Below are 18,154 nucleotides of genomic sequence, written 5' to 3'. Positions count from 1 at the left end.
TTTTTTTTATTCATGGTCCATGTTAACTTCAGGCATTTATTTACCAATTATCTGATAAGTCACTGCATTTAACAGACTGCATTTCTTTAAGAGACTACTTTCTAAGAGGATGAACATACATAAATGTATGCGTACAAATGCATGGTCTGTTTATATCTATTCTTCTCTACCCCATGTGCACAGAACCCTTACAGAGAAAGAATTGGTGAGAGGTCAGCAGACAAGTGCTCTGTCTCACTTAGCTTTCACCCTACCCTACAAGTTAGATATTATAGTTTAAAAATCATTTTTTTAATTAAGAAATTTTAGGATGAAACAGGTTAATGATTTCCAGGTGAACTGAGGAGTACATAGTAGAGCCAAGAGTGCAAATGTCTCAGCTCATTAGGTTTTCATTTTAGCCTGCTATTTCATATTAATAGCTGAATCACATAGGCTAAGATGATTAAGGTTTCACTTCAGAGTAGTATCTTATGCTATTTAGGGAGAAATCTCGTCTCTCTCTCTGTCTCTCTGTATGTGTGCATGTGTGTGTGTGTGTGTGTGTGTGTGTGTGTGTGTGTGAGAGAGAGAGAGAGAGAGAGAGAGAGAGAGAGACAGACAGACAGACAGACAGACAAAGTGTGTGTGTACAGATAGACAGATTTACTTTCTAATCAGATAAATGAAAAAGAAAATTATTCTGAATTTTGACCCTTTAAAGAAACAGAAGCTAGGATTTTTATGACTTGGTTTTAATAGGCGACACAATCAGAATCCATATCCACTGAAGAAAGTATGCTAAATTGAGACAGGCAGGAAAATCCTTTAGAGTAAAATCATTGACTGACTGCTAAGGCTTCTCTTGTCAATTACTAGCTGTCAACAGTTTTCATCTTGTCTGCTGAATGAGGTTAAAGCTTGTTTTATGGAAACACATGTTTTCATTAAAGAAAATTATATACAGTTACTATTGCTCCTGTAAACAAGGAAAATGTTTCTTGTTTTTAATGGTGACAATGTGTTGAAAAATCTTGGCTTAAACTAGTAAAGGGCAGAGATTTTAATGTTTATAAATTTTGTTTGGAAGAGATTCCTTCTATAGAAATATAGGGTTTATTTTCTTTTGGAAATAATTTCTTGAACTCAAAATAGAAATAAAATATGCCTAATTTACATTAATGTTTTTCTTAAATTTAAAATGAAATGTCTTTATTAATTTATAATTGAAATTATTCTTGTCCTGGATATTTAAAATTCTGTCAGATGACCAGTTTCTTTCTTATTCTCAGGTCCAAAAGCCTATATTTTCCTCTATAAACTTGGTTTCTCTTATATGTGCAGATTTGTGAAAATAGCATTATAGATATAATAACTCAGCAACACAGGTTAAAAATCCTCCCATCACAAAATGCCAAACATGCAAAGACAAAAAGCAATGTACAGTTTTTAAAACTGTACATCTGTGTCTGTAAAAAGTAAGAAAATTCTGAGAAAATGAGAAAGTATGCAACTACCAAATTGGTGCTAAAAGAATAAACTGATAGATTACTATGAGGTCATTTGACCTTGAATGACTTTTCTAGTTATTAAGGAGCCATGCTTCAATACAAACATTGTAGGTTGAAAATATCAGAAGTCAAAAATTTATTTATGATATCTGACCTATTAAGCATCATATGTCAGCTTAAATCATAAATGTAATCAAAACACATTAGCCTGTGGTCATTTATACTATGCACCCAACAGATAGTTATTTTGTACACAGGATGGCAGAGAGAGAACCTGAAACACAATAACCTAAAAGCATTGATGATGTAGGACATTGCATAAAGTTCTTTGTTATTTTTGTGATTGTGTGGCTGAATGGGAGACATGAATTGCTGTAGCCATCAATCATGTCTATTTGAGGGATAATACTTGTCCAAGAAGCAATAGGTTGCCAAACATAAAGCTAAGTGCCAGATGTGGCATACCACAAACAATCAAATTTAAAAATTGACAGTACATCCCAATGGTAGGGAGGGATGGGTGATGGGAAGAAGTAATTGCCTTAAAATTAGATTACATAGTACAGTGGTAGAAAACCAGCAACCAAGCAAAAGTGATAAATTTATAGCACAGAAAACAGAAATGAAAGAAATTATTAGTTCATTTGCACTAATAGTTGGGGAAATACAATATCGTCTCTGTGAAATGCTGGCTGAGCATAAGAGCCATAGCCTTCTCAGTCAGAACAGCTAAATTTATCCTCAAGATACACTTCAGTGAAGTCCAGGCCTAATGTGTTGACATTCTCTTATAGGAAGAGAAGATTTAGGAGGGTCATTTGAGCCTCACATTCCGCAGATCCCAAGCACTCCCTTGTACATCCTCCTCACATTTGTGCAATCTACTTCAGCTATCCGTGTCCTTTGGAAGTGTTCAAATGTATATAGAGAGGACATGTAGTTGAAGGAGAAGATGTCTTCTATGCGGCTATGCAAAAGTAATCATCCATGCTGAGGGAAGATATTCTAGTGTGCAGATGTCTTGGGTCACTGAAGGTCCTGATTGCAGCCTTTCACATAGGCTCCTGTAAGTAAGTCCACTTAACTCATTGGCTCACCAATATGGACTGTGGTGGCATCATTATTTTGGACTTTTAATGGTGCTTTCCCAAAGCACCAGTATAGATATGTGTTCATATTTCCCTAGGAAAATTAATGCAATGCTACTGCTTGCTCATGAGGTTAATAATTGATAAATATTTAGTTGGAAAACTAATATGTGCTCTAAAGCACATGTGAAGCAATTGAAATTCCTATCCACTCCCAAAAGTATAAATTAGTTCAGTGCTTGGAGAGCAACCTGGTTAATACAGAAAAGGAGGTAATGTGTTCATGCTGTATTTTGGCAAGTTTGCTATTATGACGAAATAGGTACTAGGATGCTTTTAGTACCATTATTTGTAATATAGGAAGGAGAAACTATCTGTATGTACAGAAGCAGAAGAATATGTAGCTTTGGGGACATTCACGTAATTAGATATTGTGCATAACCCAAGTATAAATGAATAAGACCTAAATATACAAATATTGATAAAGCTTCCAAATCAATGGGTGAAAATGTGTTTACAATTTTCCATTTCACTTCTAGAAAGTAAACACATACAAAACAATATCTTGTATTGTTTGAGAATATTTTTGAAATGCATTATGTGCAATTCTCAACTACCAAAATACGAAAAAGAAGGTATTCATCAATATTCAGAGGTTGGGACTACCTCTTAATTTTAAATATTAAACTGCTTGGAATGGGAAGAAGAGGCTTTAGAGAAGGACACATGGAGGATTTTAATTGTATGGGGAACTTTTTGTTGCCTAAGTGCTATGGTGAGCATCGATGTTTAGTAATGTATGCGCAAATAGTACCTAATTCATGATATATTGACTGGCATTTTTGATTTCCCAGTAGTATAAAAGCTGTAGACATAAAAATAATATTTTGAAATTTAATTTTGATCTTTTTCTGAATTAGCAGTATATAATTAACATTTTCTGGAAGTGTGTGGCAGCAACAATGAGTGATAACTGTGAGCCATACAATTATGAGGGAATGCACACCAGACAAGCAGTGCTGCCCAGTATGATGGGAAATGAGATGCAGACTTTTTCTTTTATAACTTAATTCCTATAACTTCTACGTACAAGGGCTTGCTCAGAATCTAACTCTATCATGCCTTGTTTTATGTCATATGCTCTTTAATACATGGCTTAAAAGAACATGTAGCATAAAAAGAAAAAAAAACATGAGGAAAAGAGGGGATGAAGGTAGGCTGGAGAGAAGGAGTTAGGGAAGTGGTAATGGTGCCTTGCTTGCCTGGACAGCAGCAATAAAGACAGAACACCGAGACTTCTTCTCTCGACGGTTTACTCAGGAATTTTCTTTTGTGTTACAGCTCTTTCAGGTACCTAAGTGTTACAGCTCTCCTAGGTTCCTAAGTGTTACAGCTGTCCTAGGTTCCTAGGTGTTATGGCTCTTTTAGGTGTTACCGCCTCCTACCGCCTCCCAGGCGCCGCACTTCCTCTTGCCTCTGTGGAATGGTGCTTCTTGCTTCTAGGTGCCGCGGGTCTTCTTGCTTCTGTGGAATCGGTGCTTCTTGCTTCTAGGTGCCACGGCTCTTCCAGCTTCCATGGAGCATGGTGGAGGCAGCAGGCACTGCTCTTGCTAGTCCCCGCTGCTCTTCTTCTGTGGAGTTGCCACTGCTCCTGCTTCTGCGGAGTTGCCGCTGCTCTTGCTTCGGAGGAGTGACGTGGAATGGATCTGACTGCCTGGAGAGAGCCCCTTATATACCTGTGCCCGAGCTCTCGTGGTTCTCCTGGATTGGTTCCCTGGCAATCGCCTCATTAGCATACACCTGCTTGGGAGGGGCGCATGCACAGCATTCACTCGCTTGGGAGGGGCGCATGCGCAGCATAAACCTGCTCGGAGACACCTGCATGAGCCCACTCAGGAGGGGCGCATGCGCAGTGGAATCATCTATTGCTGCCGCTTCTTGGATTCGATCGTCCGTGCTGCCTACAGGGAAGAAGTTGACGAGATGACAGAAACACAAAAAAACATGGCTGCACACTCTCACACAGGTTGCTGGTTGCTGCAGGGTATTTGACCACACTGTGAACCCTGAGATTTTGTTATTTACTGAAAATAAAAATGTTTTTAGTATTTCTAGTTGTGAGGTGGCCCAGCCCTTAGCACACACCTTTAATCCCTCTGGAATATAGACATGCCTTTAGTTCACACCTTTGACCCCAAACAATGAAGTTAGAGTCAGTTTGTGGAAGGAGGCACCTATGTTTGAAAGTAATGTCTAATTGAGTGGAAGACAAAGTGATGAATCAAAGAAAGATTTGACAGAATAGTATATGCCCTACTGCCATGAAAAGAAAGAGGGAGGAGAGACAAGACAAGGTAAGAGGCAGTTTTACCAGGAGAACTTTACAGAAGAGACAACAAGCTAGATACAGGTGAAGATAGAATGAGCCAGGGAATGAGAAAGAATTAGAAATGGTGATCTTATTCAACAGTAAGTTTCAGAAGCTGAAAACATTCTAGGCCTGGATTAGATTGTACAGAGGTTGGAAGCTTCTAGGATTAAGCCCAGGTTAGCAGACAGAGGTAGTAAACCTCTGAGAGAACAATTACATCAAGCAAAGAAAAGTTACTTTTACATCTGATGTCAGAGAAACTTGGATATAAATTACAGCTCATGCATTCAATAGCAATGGGACCCTAGAATATTTACTAAGTTTCCCTCAAGTGGTTCCCTATAGAAAGCAATGATTACAGTACCTACCTTAGCAGTTTCCTCTGGTGATGAGATATAAGCAAAGCATTTAGCAAAATTTCCAACATAAGTTGTTTATGGTAAATTGTAATTACTACTTTTAGCATTCAATCCACCATTTGAATTGTATTGTCTTACATTAGTAATATTTGCTATTTGTTCAGAAGTGGAAACTCCATGTATATTGTATCTTGACAGAATTACCCAGTTACACAAAACACTGGGAGTTGGGTAGGAATTGTTTCTTAGAGTTTAAGGGCCTTACATAAACTCTTCAGCCTGTGAGAGTATAGTAGGTTTCGACATAGCTTTTCTTCTCAAACTACTATTCTTCCAAGTCCATAAACCTCGTGAACTTACAACTTTCATGTGGATAGAGACTATTGATTCTGTTTATGTTTTTATTTATCCTTTAACCTTTTATTTTTAGAACTCCAGGAAGTAGCTAACAGTTCCATAAATAGAAACTGGCCGATAGAATATTCTTACCAAACTTTATCACAGTGAAGTCGGAATGTTCTACAAGTTCTAATAACTTTCTCAGCAGCTAAGCAAGAGGGAAAGCAGTCAGGCACAGTTGTGCAACGCCTTCAAGTTCAGAGGCTTGAGTGCTACCATTAGTAGAGGAAAGATGGGCTTATGTTCATATGATCTCTCTAATCAGCAGCGTGGGAAATGTAGGCAGCAATCTGGAGACTTGGAAGCAAGGATAAAATACTTATTTCATCCTTGGGTGGGGAACAAATCATGATATAATTAAGTGACAAGGTGGATTACACTTGGAATGACACAAAGATTTGTATTGCTATTGTTGCTTTGTTTTTTTAATGCAAAACATGTGTATCCCTTGCATCTGAAGGGTACATGGGCTTTTTTCTTAGAAGGAAGTGTTCATCGAGTTCAGACAGGACCCAGGTGCAGGTTGCTAATGTTTACATTCTTCAGTGACAGAAAAGACTCTTTTATTAATGCTGAAAAGTGGCTTCAAAATAATGTTTCTACCTTCCAAATGGCCATATTCTGATGACAAAACCTGGGACAGGGACAGGTAGGGAAGCTTGAAGATGGATTACTAGCCCTTCTGTGACCAACCAAAATGTTCTCTAAATGACAGTAATCGAGATTAAGAAGCCATGGAGGCAAGGCCTAAGCAAGAACAAGACATAGAGCAACTTGAGTATGGCTGTTCTCTTGATGGAATAGGATCTTTTGCAGATTTTGTCTTTGTTCAGAAACTGGGATGCTATTTACTAATTTTGTTATTCTAGAGAAGGTTTAAAATGGACACAAACAGTAAATCATGCTTGTTAAGAACAATTAATATTCTATATTTCATATTCACAGATGTGCTGCCACTAATAGCTATTCGTGAACATGGATGAGGAATGCATGGCCAATATTTCCTTCCACATAACACACACAGCCCACATACTGTGAATACTCATGGTAACATCATACAAAGTTCAGGTTTGGCCTTAGCCTCTAACGGATTTCATATTTTATTGGCATAGTAATCGAGATTTCTTTTCCCCAGAAATGATTACAAATTTAGAGATTTCAGGCTTGGAAAATATTTTTGTTGTATAAAGATGTTTGTTGTAAAAGATGTCAATCTTTTAAAATGGAATTGGACCTGTGTGATCAGAAATAGCTCCTCTCATTTTATATTCTGAATCCAAGCATCAAAGTTGAGGATTTGATTTTAGCATACTGAGTAAAGGCAACCTTCATCTGCCTTCACTTTTCCTACAAAGGATTCAGATCTCAATGTCATGAGCACATCTACGAAGCACTGCTTGAGAGGGAGTTGAAGTGCTCTTCTGCTACGGTAAATGTCTGCTTCCTGAAGACAGCATCTATTCGATATGCTTCAGAAAACTTTAGACATCTGAGAGTGGTTTCAGACCTGTTGACTTGTTCTCAGAATTTCCATTCTTTTTTTTTTTTTTTTTTTTTTTTTTACACAGGAAATGAAATGTTAATACAATTGCAGGCTATATGGAAAAAGTGAAACAGAGGATGATGGGTAATCTGAGTGCTATTTGTTCTAATTTTCAGTGATATTTCTTTTTTCTTTGCTTTATTCTCTTCTTGCCACTTAAGATGCAACACCATGTGCAGGAAGTGTTGATCACATTGAAAATATGGTCACATTGTTGTTAGAGTAGAAGAAACACTGTGGGAAGAATTTTTTTCTTTGTAAACTGATAAGGAAACCAAGTTTTCTAGTACAAAACAAACTTTACTGTTATAGGTATTTTAAGACTGTGTTTTAATGAGGGATATATCTCCTTGAATTCAGTTGTGCAGAGGTCGTCAGCATTATCATCTTAGATCCCCCTTTGCCCCACTGGGAAATAACTTCTTTTATTTAATAGTATCTTGCTTGCTTACAAATAACTTGCTAATGAGTATAAGAGGCATTTCTTATGTTTCTTGAGAAACATGATTTACATAGTTTCCTAGTGTTCTGTTTTGTAATGAATGAACATTAGCCTAACTAGTCACTTTTTACTATAAATTGAGGTCCCCAACACCCACATTCTAATGTATTTTGGTTTGAACAATTTTAAAACAATATAATTTTTTTAAAAAATTATTAGTTTGTACAGAATTTCATACTATGTGTTTTGATTATATCTCCCTTCCACTTTGTTCCCCAACTCCTCCCAGATCCACCTCCTCTTCCTTATTCCACTTTGTGTTTTCCCTCTGTCTCTGTCTCTCTCTGACTCTACCTCTGTTTCTCTGTCTCGTGGTTTTTCTGTCTCTGTCTTTCTCTCTCTCTCATAAATTATTATCTGTAGCAAATGTCTTAATGTCTTAGTCCTCTGGCTTTTATTGTAGTTCCACCTTCTCCCATGATATCTTAGAACTTTAAGTATAGGGAGTGCATTGTAGATGCTCAGCTGGGGATGGGCACCTCACAGCCTGTTGTTCTCTGCACTTGAGTGAGTTATGGCTTTTGGTAATGGTCTCAATGGACTTCAAAAGGAAGATTATTTGATGAGGTGCTAAAGCTATGTTTACTTGTGTATGCAAGTGATAAGTATTTGGAATGCAATTGGAAGTGATCCTGGTTTAGGAAAGTGGCTGTGTTAGGTTCTCTAGGTTCCATGGCTTTACCCAGCCATGGAAAGTTGGCTAAGTTTACACTAACAGACACAAACTCCCTCCTATTTGAGCCCACAATTAGTTCAATGAGGTGGCAAGTTGTTACCTTCAGGATATAAGTTCCACTACTGTGTCTTAAGGAATATCTTTCCAGGCTGTTCTTTGTTGTGACTCATAGCACATTACAGCTGAGTAGGACTGTTGATTGCCTCTCTCCCTTGGCAGCTACTATCTCCTGACACCTACCACATGAGCTAGTCCCCAGAAAGTACGAGTCTAAGTCAACCACCTTCCAAACTCCAGTGGGTAAAAGGCTTAGTCATCAGTCTCTAGCTCTGTTGTGAGGCTGTGGGACTGCAGCCCTTGTTTTTCTTTTTGTTTTCTATCTACTGAAGGGAGAAGAACTTTACCCCAGTGTGTTTCCCATCACCATGTACTGCTGTGCATGTGCTCAAAGGCAGCATTTCCTAAAGTTTCTGAAACTGTAGGTGTAAGAAACTCTTGCCTCCCTGACTTCATATCATTTTGGTTTTATTCTTAGAGTGGTAACCCATGTATTATTCCTAGTAACAGGTACTACAGAAGAATTTTAATCTATCAACATGGCTGCTGAGGCAAGGAATCACATCCAAAGACCTTCCAGAAATACACAATCTGGCTAGAATGCAGACATGCCATAGATTACAATATGATATGGCTGGAATGCAGACACACCCATAGCAAACAGCTTTAATTCCTAACAATGAAGGCTAAGGATCATTTGTAGAAGGAAGCAGCCATGATTAGAAATGAAGTCTAATTGAGGGGCAAACAAAGTGATGAATGAGAGAAACATTTGATAGAATGAGTTAGTGAGAGTATATGCCCAACTCATAGGGCAGTGAGAGATAGAGAGGGACATAAGGGGTACAGAAGTTTTATTACCAGGACAATTTTACAGAGACAGGCTAGACACAGGTGAATACAGAATGAGCCAGAGAATGAGAAGGAGCCAGAAGATTAGGACATACTGCCCAAGCTAGTATGAGGCCAAGCAGAGCATTTGCAGCAGAAGACAAGAGAAGCCATATTTAATCAGTTATCCTGGAAGATTAGAGTACTGAGGCTAGAAGCTTCCAGGTCTAGGCCTACGGATTGTTTAGAACAGAGAAGGAAATGTTCTGGGCTTAGCATAAGCTGTGCGTTTGCACAGCTTGGATACAGTTCTCATCTTATCACTTCATCTAAGGAAATAAAAGCAACATTACAGTGTGCAAAATAATGTGTATAATGGATCCATCCTGAATATACTATCTCTACAACCAAAGGGTTTTTCACTCAGCTGGGAGAGGTTAAAAAAAATAAACAGACTCATTCCCACCTCTACAGAGACCAAAAGAAGCCGCTGATTGGGCTGGCATGCTGACGAACTTGTGGGAGGGGTTTTACCTCATCTATTCTACCTGTTGGCTTGTAACAAACAGGGCATTAAATTGAAGATGGCTGAGCGATCATGACTCCCGTCTAATTTTTTAACCTTCCACGTGGACAGGTATAACTTTGGCCACCCTATTTTCTCCCAAACTCTCTCCTACTGTTGCTTTTCCTTCTAACTCCATTTCCCAGGTAACCCTCTTTTTAACGTTGACACTGGCCACCAACACATGACTCCTGGCCCTGCCTGTGATTTTAAATGGTCACTCCATCACTTGATTCACTGGTATTATGTGTTATCAGACAATTGCATACCAAATCTGTGTGCTTTCTGTTCACCTTCTTGTGTAATAACTATGTTATTTAATGGGATGTACTGTTATGATATGATATACTGTCAGAAAAATCTCTTTATTTTCAAATACTGGAACTGGTTCAAGAGTTTGATTCCATCTAGAATAAAACTGTTGTCATGTTCAGATGGTAGACAGATCATTAATAGCAACAGTGAATGGAAACATATGTTAGTGGGTATGTGAATAAATTCTGCCCCTCTGTTCTAATGATTGCTTAATTTACCATTTTACCATGATAGCATGAAGTTGGAAGCTGACATGGGTTGACTGTAAATGGTTGAGCTATTGTCTCCTAGATATTAGAGCCTCTTCTGATTGTGGATGCCCTCTGATTGGTAATGGTATATGACACACATGTCTTCATACTTTATGTTTAGTCACAGATATTACCTCCATGTGTTTTGTTCTCAAGTGTCCAGTGTTTCTTCACAGGCCAATAGTCAGTAACCCAAGCTCTTCTCCATTGCCCTGAAGTCAATATTCTTCTCTCAGGTTATTTCATATATAAAGCACTAATGATTCCCAGATGCACTGGTTAAAGCACTGCACATTAGTTGAGTTAACCCTCCTCCTTGTCTTTTAGGAATCCCACTGAGTAGAGTTATAATGGAGTAGTAAGTGGTTTTGTCATCTGTCATATATGGTGGTGAAGCATCATGTACCAACTTTACTCACTTTCCTCTTCAGTTGTGTTCTGAGGAAGACAAACCAATGATACAATGATAGATAACAGAGTGTGGCCAGTTTTATGTTCTGTCTATTTTCCATAAGGTCCAGTCATATATATGTTTTCTTCATTTATGGCTTGCTGGACCAAGTAATAAATAGCAATGAAGTTCTAGTGCCTGTTGTCTTTTTCTCTTTCCACTAGGGCCCATTCATACATCAGTGATTTTTCTTGTCCACAGACTGAACTGTTCTAATCCTGAGTGTTAGAAATCTTGATTGTGGGTCTCCTATTGGGACAGATTCTACCAAGCAAAATTTTGTTCCCTTGGAAATTCTACTGTTATAGACTCTGTTAAGTCCATCTAGGAGGACTAGCTCATTTCACTATACTTTGAAGCTGAGTACCTCCCTGATTTGTGGCTCATTAAAAACTGATAGTGTAAATTTGTTCAAATCATATTCCCAAGGAAAGTTCTATTTCCGCTAGAATCCAGTAACACCTACCTTTTCATATTGAAATATAACATATGGAATAATAAACTTTATTTTGAGAGATGCTGCTGCAATATGCTTCTGATCTTGGGAACACACACATGCATATGCACATGCACACACAATCACTCATGAGATTGATATCTGAATTTTGTAGAATTTAAGTTTTACCATATAGGATGCATTTATTTGACCAGAAATTTCAAGATACAGGATATAACTTTTAAATTTTCTTCTCCCCTCTTATCACAATGCTGTGATGCTTCAAGCAGGATAGTGTATTTTTCAGAGGTCTGAATAGATGGTCAAAAAAAATTTGAACTATTTATATGTAGAACACAGGAATGTTAGCATAGCTTTGAGGGGAAATCCTTAATATATACCATTGTTTCTTTTATTAAATGAGAACATGCTCCTCTTTTCTGATAATTTTAGAAAGAACACTACATGGGAAAGCAGTGAGCTGCAGTTTATTCCTGAAGCTGTACTGCTCGGCTTTAGTGAGCTGGTCATACATTTGCACATTTGAAGGTATGATTTATTTTCAGAGTATATTGTTAATTTCTGGGGTCCACTTAGTTATTATCACAGCAAAGACAGGTGAATTAAACTCAACATGAGGCACAGTCCCTGTATTCAGATCCTAACAAGTATCATTTGTTTCTGCCACTTCTTCTGAGATACAATTCTGTATTTTATTCAGTTTTGTGACCCAGGGATAGAGCTTTAGAGTACACTTGAGAGTTTTGGTGATAATAGTTATAGCACTCAAAGTAAGAAGCAGGAATGGAGCTTTAGCCATCTCTGAAGTCTTTCTATTCCAATTATATCCTTGGGTATCAGGAAAGGATGACCACTCATTTGGTTACATGGCAGGGTTTAACCTGCTTCCTGTGCAATGCCTTTCCTCTTTCTTTTTCCATATTCTCTTAGCAGGCAGCCACAGTAGCAGTTTTCAGCCAGTCACCTTATCTCTTTATGCTGTTAAAAAGTGCCTGAGCATTTTCCATTCTGTATAACCAACCACAGTGGTCCTTGGGGTAAAACTTAGAGAACTGTGATCATGCAAATTTGACATGGTGTTATAGGGTCTTTCACATGTGAGACTTGGGTTTCCATTCAGTCAGTGAGTCTCAGATGTAAAATGGATTAGTTCACAGGCAGAAAGATGTGTAATATCTTGTTAGGGCAGCCAGGATCAGTTCTGAATACTGGTTCTTGTTTTCCTTCGGTTGTGTAAATTGAGAATTCCCTAGTTGGCTGCTCATTTGTTTTTCTTTGAACAGTGTGCTCTGGGTACTGCCTTAGCTCTCCGTGGACCTAGCATCCTGGTTGCTACTTGAGCCTTGCCTTCTCATTACGTTAATGAAGTCCACCTAATTTGCACTGATTAAACACTGCCATCTGCCCTCTGCTATGCAACATTGGTATGGGCCACTCTGATTCCTCATCAGGAATCAACTTCTTAAGTAGTTTCAGATGTGACTCCAGCGTTTATCCAAGTTAAGAACGGTTGATGTATTGATATGACTTTGACCTTAAATGTGTTAATGTATCTTGTTGGCATTATGTTGATGGAAAAGTGTAACATATAGTTAGATTAATTGTTTTAGATAATTGTTTTCAAAAAATAGTCCCTGTTTCAAAACTCTTCAGGTAGTAGTACCTATCTTGGACTGTGTTTAGCATATATGTTGTTCACTTTGCAATTGTCAGTTCAAGTTTCAAACAAAAACAATCTATAAATATCTCCCATTAAATTTCTCTTCTCTTATGTTTCCTCTCATGTGGGACATGTCCAAATCCCCTTAACATACAAATATTTCATTAGTTTCAGTTTTTAGTTGATTACCTACTCCTACATGCAACTTTTTAACTATTTTTTATTAAGATTATATGAACATAAATTTTTTCGCCATTTCATGTGCCAGCTGTTTTTCTGAACTTCAGGTCATTTTTAAATTAGAGTTATTTTGTGGCATTCTCAAATTTCATTGTTAAAACTATTGAACAGGAAATGCCCAAGGGCAGATGCCTGCAGTTTATCTCCTTCACACTAGAAAGAATCCATTAGTCAATACTTTGGGGCTGCAGTTGTTCAAACAGCATTGATCCACATAATTGTTCTCCCATCCAGCTTACATTTTATCTTGTCCACAAGGAGTCATATGAGGATTTGTCAAATGTGTTACTGAAACTGAGAGTTGCTATGTCCATAGTGTTTCCTCTGCTGTTTTAGAATAGTCCTAATAGGTAGTATTTGATTGATGACTTGCTGAGAGTGTCATTTAAGTTATTTAGTTTGTTAATCATATCCAGGAACTCAAGTACATTTATCATGGCATATATCCTACAAATGAAGAAACTGAGTAAAGAGGTAAAACATCATCTGTAGTGCCTAGACTACCAAATAGCTTATCTCCTGGACATTTTAGACTCTCACGGATGTTGCCAGGACAGCAAGTGCATCAAAATATATTGGTGAGCAAAAATTGATAATTTTTGACATTTGTTTTTGAAACGTCACATTTTTGAGTGCATGGGTAAATGCTTGTATGAATGTCTTTGTACCCTAAGTGTGAACTTCCTGTGGAGGCCAAAAGAGGGTATTTGAGTCCCAGTTGGTTCTGAGACACCATGTGGGTAACAGGGATCAAACCCAGGTCTTCTGCAACAGCAACAAGTTCTTTTAACCACTGAGCAATCTCTCCAGTCCCTATTTTTCCCTATGTAATAGTTTATACTCCTGCCTAGTTTAATGATTTATTCATATTAATAAAATGTTTTCAGAAGAAATACTCAGCTTAGTTAGAGCTTACGTTTTAAATTAATTCTTGAGAAGGATGCTACTGACGAAGAAACCTAAAGAGATTCTTGAGATGGACTAGAAATTTCAGGAAAAGTGAAATAGCATTATCCGACAAATGTCACAGTGCTGCAAGAATGAGCATTACTGAAACATGACATTTCAGTATGACATCCTGTCCGTTAAAAATTAACATTTGCTGTGCATGATGACATTTTATGATGTATTTTAAAACAATATGCTTTCTAGTTCTATAAGCTCCTTTTTTATTTTATGTAGTCAACAATAACATATATATATATTTCAAAATAACTGGGCTGAAGGAGTTTAATGCTTTCATCACTGAGAAGTGATACATTTGAGATGACGAATAACATGACCCAATGAACAATATATAAACTACCAAACCATCATCTATACCTCATAAACATGTACCATTTACTATCAATAAAATGGTAAAATGTTGAAAGTAAAAAAACACAATTTTATAATTTTTATATATGATATTTCATTATTCAGTTCATTTAACAATTGTGTAATTGCAGTGATTTTTCTATTTTTGTGTATTTGTTATTTGTATTCAATGGTATATACGTTTGCAACATCTTTTCACTACTGAAAATGATGGAGAACAGAAAATACTGGTGATGAAGATGTTTGCAGCTTTTATGCCTTACTCTTATAGATAGTACATAATTGTATTGAGTTGAGATGTGGTCTCTGTCACATCAATGTTTATATTAGCTTTTTACAAAAAAGTACATATGCTGACTTCCACTTATTTAATTGAATTAGACTGTTTTCTAAAAATTCAATATTCAGCTGGGCGGTGGTGGCACACGCCTTTAATCCCAGCACTTGGGAGGCAGAGGCAGGCAGATTTCTGAGTTAGAGGCCAGCCTGGTCTACAGAGTGAGTTCCAGGACAGCCAGAGCTACACAGAGAAACCCCATCTTGAAAAAACAGCAACAACAAAAAATATTCAGTATTCAGATGAAGTTGCACGAACTTTTTTCAAGATTTAATATTGACCAGTAGAAACATTGTTCTGGAGAGAGCAAGATATGAACTTAAGGTTATCATGAGTGATGTATAATTCAAAAAAGTTGCAAGAAAGTTGTATGTATTAAGATTGTGTTAGAGGGGTTAAAGGGATGAAATGTAGAAAACTACAGGTGAAAATTTAACTTTAAATTTTATAATGTTTCCAAACTTAGAAAGTCCAAATTAGAGTGAAATTTACAAGCCAATACAGTAAATTTATGAGAAATTGTAGAGATAAAGTAAAATGTGAAGTAAATATTTGCCATAATATTCTCAAAGGATTTTTCAAAAAATTGGGAGTGTATTTTATATTTTATTTATGAGGCATTTTGGGATAAGCAGAAGTTATCATTTAGGAAGGTAGCTGGCTGTATGAATGTCTATGTTGATAAAGAGTATACAGTAATCCTCATTTTTATTTGCTTGGGAAGTCTTATTCACAGATCATTTGTAAAGACTAGCAATTTACTCCCTTGGAAAAAGACTATAACACAAATGCCTAAAACTGTATCAGAATGTTTGTAACACACACACACATATACACATACACACACACATACATATAGCTAATATATATGTATAGTTATATATATAGTTATATATATATGTATAGTTATATATATGTATATATAAATGTACACACACACACACACACACACACATATATATATATATATATATATATATATATACATAGTTATGTGGCATCAAAAGTCCACATAGGAGAAGAATAAAATAATAAATCTCTTCTTAGGGTCAGAAATGATGAGTACATGACAGAAAATTATTCTTATTACTTTGACTGGTAAGTGAAAGTATTTAGAATGACTTAAGTAGAAGATAACTTAAGAAGAAGAGCCAAAATAAATGAGTAATTGAAATAAACATACCATGTGTCTCTAAATTATGTGAGTTTAAAATCAATGGTGTTTGTAACCATGTGTTTTCAAAATTCATATTTTGAAAAATCTTAGCAAAGACATAAGTAGATTAAACTCTGCCAGAGGTTTGGAAACAATACAAATGAGATAATTAAGAAACTTATTAACATGTGTAAATTACATGTTTTGAAACATCTCACAGCATGTCACAGGCTTTTCTTTAAATCCTGATCTCAGGTCATTCTTTGTTCTCAGGTCCTCAGTATCCTGAGTAGGCTGAAGGAATGTGTGTGTGTGTGTGTGTGTGTGTGTGTGTGTGTGTGCGGGTGTATGTGTTTAGAGGCAGGGTGAGGTAGAGAGAGGGAGAGAGAAAGAGAAGCAGTCTAATGTATGTCAGGCTAGTCTCAAACTCACTGTGTAGCTGAGGATGACCTTGAACTGATCGTCCCGCTGAAAGTACATTCATGCACCACCATGCCCGGTCTTGGCTTGTTACATAGAATATTTTTCATGCTCTGGCTGACCATTGAATTTTTTACTTTGAGATGTATCTATTCAGGTAATTGGCTCATATTTTAATTGGATCACAGTTTTTAGTTGCTGTTGTTAAATTTATCTTTTGGTTTCTCTGACAAACTTGGGGTAATTTTTTAAATAAATTCTGTTTTTTAAATCTGTAACCCGAAAAATATGTTTCAAACCTTAAAAACAGACCTCTCATTAGCCCATCTCTTGCTGTCTAGCTATTCATGCATAGGTAATTTATTTTTAAAAATTAAATGACTAATACTAATAAAGTGAAAATAAGTGGGAAAAAGATTCCCATTTAAAATGCAGTGATAGATTGAAATACAGCAAGCAAATTTACTGACTCTTTAAACTGGAGAGAGAGTCTGAGGTTAGTTTATTTTAATCATAATCTATATGTATTGAAAGCAAAATGTTCATGTTCACTGTAAGTCGATGATAATAACCACCTTAGCTGAGAGGCTGCTCTGTTCCAGCCCCTTCTCCCAACAGTATGAACAGTAACAAGGTGCAATGGTTTCCCATGAACTGGAGATAACCAAAATGGTGATCTGAGAATTTTAGGTATTTACCCAGGGTCAAATGTAACATAACACTTTATATTAGAACCATACGTGTATAGAACGCCAGTCATAATTAACAGCCTACATGACTGAGATGCTCTGCTCTCTTCCAAGAAGAACTGAAGAAAAACAAAACAAAACAGAGTGAAGACTAGGAACGGTTCTCTTTACCTGGTGAATAATCAGCCCCAAGGGAATTTTTAGGCCCCAGTGCCCATAGGATATGCAGGATTATAATCTCAGCATAGATCTCAGTTTTGATTAATGATACTGCGACCAGGCGACCAGGCATGGTGGTGCATGAATGTGATTTTTAGATGTTGCAGGGTAATTTCATATCTGTCTTCTCTCTCTGCATTCTATCCTTTGCTTTGCACTCTGAGCTTCTCATTACTCAGAACACTAGGGCCTCATCTCTCTGGGCTACAATTTGACCTTTCTTTAAACTGTGTTTTAGTTAGCAACTTCCTTCCCTGAAATTAAAACAAAACAAAACAAAACAGAACCAAACAAAATTCCTTAATTACAAAAGTAGTACTTTGATTATTCACTGTTTATATGAACTGGCCATTAGCATTCAGGCATTTGCTAGATATATAAAGCTTAATAACATGAACAAAATACAATTTCTTTAATTAAGGAAATTATATTCTAGTGGAAAAAAACAAAGAATAGAGCAGCAAAGAAATAAAATAGCAGGTGCCACGATTAGATATCCATGTAATTATATGCCAAATCTGAGGGGAAGTGATAATTCCTAATTCTATGTGGGCATCGGACATTAGGTGGCAGTCCTGTGTAAGCACAACATATGTTCACCTTGTGATGGGCCTGTGTATATGTGTTGAACTTCATTCCAGATTGAGGTGTGGCTAACTAAAGAATGGTATTGAAACACTGGTCAGGGAAGCAGATGGCACTTGCTGCTTTCTATCTTAGCTCCCTTAGAAATGTGCAGTGGCCTTCCAGTCTTTCCAAGC

General features: G+C 36.9%; 1 pseudogene; it reads right to left on the bottom strand.

Moving 5' to 3' along the window:
- The window catches only part of LOC116073661, a 145,267-nt pseudogene extending 127,801 nt beyond the window's left edge, over positions 1 to 17,466 (bottom strand).
- Positions 17,467 to 18,154: the final 688 nt, after the last annotated feature.

The sequence above is a fragment of the Mastomys coucha genome, unplaced genomic scaffold (assembly GCF_008632895.1).
Source record: "Mastomys coucha isolate ucsf_1 unplaced genomic scaffold, UCSF_Mcou_1 pScaffold23, whole genome shotgun sequence".
NCBI classification, from domain to species: Eukaryota; Metazoa; Chordata; class Mammalia; order Rodentia; family Muridae; genus Mastomys; species Mastomys coucha.
The sequence above is the reverse complement of the archived record's forward strand: the minus strand, read 5'-3'. Positions and strand labels throughout refer to the sequence as shown.